Source organism: Solanum tuberosum, unplaced genomic scaffold (genome assembly GCF_000226075.1).
Source record: "Solanum tuberosum cultivar DM 1-3 516 R44 unplaced genomic scaffold, SolTub_3.0 scf00070, whole genome shotgun sequence".
NCBI classification, from domain to species: Eukaryota; Viridiplantae; Streptophyta; class Magnoliopsida; order Solanales; family Solanaceae; genus Solanum; species Solanum tuberosum.
The window spans coordinates 2049271-2053182 of NW_006238996.1; positions in this window are offsets into that span (position 1 = coordinate 2049271).

The following is a 3912-nucleotide window of genomic DNA, read 5'->3' on the forward strand; positions in this document are numbered from 1 at the left end:
TAGGACCAGATTTAGTTCACCAAGCTATGGAGAAGGTGAAAGTGATTCAAGAGAGGTTGAAAACAGTGCTGAGTCGTCAGAAATCCTACACTGATATTAGGAGAAGAGAGCTAGAGTTTGAAGTAGATGATTGGGTCTACTTGAAAGTTTCAACTTGTGTGACCACATACACTTGCGTGTTCAATTGGAAGCAACATGAAGCTTAGTCCCCGGTATATTGGCCCTTACAGAATATCGAAAAGGGTAGGTAATGTAGCTTATGAGTTGGAGCTATCAAAAGGGTTAGCTGTGGTTCATCTGATATTCCACATCTCCATGTTGAAGAAGTGCATGGGTGATCCTTCATTGATCATACCAACTGAAGATATTGGGATCAAGGATAGCTTATCTTATGAAGAGATTCTGGTCCAGATTCTAGATCGCCAAGTTCGCTTGTTGAGAACAAAAGAGGTAGCATCAGTCAAAGTCCTTTGGAGGAATCAATTTGTTGAGGAAGCTACTTGGGAAGCTGAGGAAGATATGAAGAAGAGATATCCACATCTCTTTGAAACCGGAGAAGTTCTAGACCAAGTTACTTATTCTCTTCTTAGTACTCTTTTAATTATAACATTGCATGTTGTGTTTGCATTGCTTGTTGGATGTTTGAGCTGAATGTTAGATGTTACACCCTTAGCCTACTAAGAGTAAGCTCATTCGAGGATGAATGTTCCATAGGGGGAGATATTGTGACACCCCGTAACTAGAAAGAACTAAAAAGAAGTTAAAAAATTGGAAATAGTCATTTTTGGAAAGAATATAAAAATCTGGAAAATTTGTTAAGTATGTTAAGTTGGATTTTTGATCAAGTTCAAACGACCATAATTTCTAGCTCAGGATGATTTAGGTGTGTTTCCAGATATCATAGGAAATATCTTGGAATAATCTTTCCAACACCACCGAGTTTGTGCGATTACAAGTTTGTATGAGTGAGATAGGCCCATTTGAAGTTGGGCTGTTCAAATAAAGAAATTCTAATCCGGATTTTAGAAAGGAATTATGGTCTTTTCCTTACCCAATTATTTTATTTCATTTTTTGGTAATTAATTGGGGTCAAATCAGATTTTAGTCAGTTTAGAAAAGTTGAAGTTCACGCTAGGGCTTGGAGAAAAGAGAAAATAGGAGAAAGGAGAAGAAAGTTCAAGATTCGTCGTCTTCGTAAGGAATCCGTTGTGGACGTCAAGGGGTGATCCCTACGAGGTATGTGAGATCACATAGCGTTGGGTTAGTTCACCCACGCGCCAATCATGATTTACTTCAGCGAATTTAAGTTCTTGAAAGCTTAGAAATTGAGTTCTTGATGGGTTTGTTTAAGTTCCTTTGAATTCTTGATTCGTTGAAATTGTTGAGGAGTTGTTTGATCCTAATCCATGATTTTAGGTGTGAGTTTGATTAGAACATTTCATATATTGATGGTATAGTTGATTCTAAGTGTTTGGGGAAAGAACCAAGTCTAAATAGGGGGTTTAGAGTTGAAAAAACGAAGAAGAAAAGTCAGAGGCACCTGGGCAGCGGCTTGGGGCGTCGCCCCTCTCGTAGCCCCAAGCAGAATTCTCTGATCTTTTTCCTCTAGTGTTAAGGATGCCAGTTCACCCCATTTCACCCCCATCTTTTTGTACTAGTTCCTTAGCAACGTACTTATGTTTTCTAGTTGATCCAACACTTTAAGGTACATCTAAACATCATGAAATCATCCATAAACATGAGATTATGAACCTTGAATCCATAATCCAATTCAAGGAATGATAAGATCAAAGTCAAGAGAAGTAAGATTCTAGTCAAGAAGAGTTCTTAGAGTTTTTTAAAAGTCTTTTCCAAATGTTTTAACTCTTTTAAACACTTAAAGTTCAAGTTGAGTAAAGAGTAAAGAGTAAAGAATGAAGTTCATTTCTTCAAAGAGTATATGGGGACTATGTATTCCCAAAGAGTTAAAATGTTTTCACATTTAAACAAGAAAAGGAAACCTTGATTTCCAAAGAGCCTTTGAGCTAGTTTTCATAAAACAGTAAATGCTTTTACAATTAAGGAAGAAGGGAAACTTTGATTTCCAAGATAGCCTTTGAGCTAAGTTTTGAGCAATCATCTCAAACCACAGAAAGAAGTATGTTTTTAAACATAAGGGCTACTATCATATTTTGGGAGTAGTATTGAGCACCGATATGGGGCAGAGTTCAGACAACTCACAACCCCCATAAACAATGTAGCCACCATGGGTAGAAAAGGGACATACTTTTTAGATGATTCCTTAGTGCTTTTTAGCATAGACTAGTGGATCCACTTGGTAGTTAAAGTTCTATACCCTCGACAAGGTATAGGACGACCCTGGCAGCTTGAGGCAAAACACTGTATCATCATAATAGCTCTTACGTGATGGTTGTCGGTTAGAGAAACTCCCACAAAAGTAATTATATTCTTATATACACAGTTTATTTGTATTTTTACATACATTTTAGAGTTATATTATGTCTTTGCATACACACAGAGTTGACATCATGTTTTAAACAACTTTTGTTTATATTGCACTTGTTTTATACTGCTTTATATTGAAATGAGTTTAGTTAGGTTGAGTTGAGTTGAGCCAGATAAGTTCTTGAGTTCTTTCAAGCTTATGTCTTGTTTTAGAATTCCTATCGCATACTTGTACATTCAATGTACTGATGTCATTTGGTCTGCATCTTCTTATGATGCAAACATAAGTAACCAAGATCATCATACATCGCATCATTGATCCAATTGAGCACTCAGAGTCTTGTGGTGAGACTGCTTGCTTCCGGAGGATCCGTTTTTATTGCTTTTAGTAGCTTTAGTTCATTCGGATGTCGTAGGTCTTGTCCCCATATCCATCTCACTTGTTTTAGAGGCTTCATAGATAGACAGTCAGTAGTTCATTTGTCATTATCTTGTTATTAGCTTATGTTCAGATTTGGGTTGCCACTTTGGCTAAGTTAAATGTTTATTTAAAACATTATGTGTTTAGTTTGAGATAGTTTAGTTATTTAGCATTTGAATCCTTTTCTTAATGCTTAAAGTCTTCTGCTGAGAAAGTAAGCCAAGCCAAGGGTTCACTTGGGGCCAGCAATGGTTCTCGAGTGCCAGCCACGTCCAGGGTGTAGGCTCGAGGTGTTACACCCTTTTCTTAAGAGACGTTAGTGGCCGCTAAAGCGGTCCTTAACTAGTATTTTAATGAATACTTGGTCGCGAATTTCAACTTTTATTAGTTACTAATTTGGCAATTTCTTTCTATCCCGAACTGTAATTTCAGTGACTCAAAGTGTGGTGTGTTCGTAGGATTCGTGATTACATTGTGGAGTAGTTAGGGAGCGTTAGGAAACCTCTATTTGAGGTGAATTTACAAACTTGTAGGCTTCCTTGAGCTTAATTTTTAGGCATTTGCATGATTGATTGATTTGGCTTTTTCGGCCACGAATTGTATTGAATTTGGGAACGCAAGTTGGGTATAGTTTAGGGCCTTTTGATGGAGTCAATTCCAAAAATTATGGCGCGGGTCCTATAATTCTTGTTTTACTCTAAAATTTGTTCTTATTCTTTTTATGTGTTTTTGGTGTCTAAACAACCGTACGAACATTGTGATCCCATTCTTGATAGCGTGAACGCATTGGAAGGCAATTTGGAAAGGAAATGTTATGGCCTTATGATTTGGAGAGCATGTTGTCGGTCTATAGGTATGCTACGACTTCCTTTCCTTATATACTGAGCTTGAATTCGTAAATTCATGTTGATTAAAGTAAATTAGGGGTGGGTACCTAAATGTTCTTACTTCTCTTCATAAATACCATATTTTAGGATTGATTGCCACTGTTTTGGGGGTAGTACTATGCTAGTTGGGGTTTCATATGTGTTATTGCATGCTTTTAT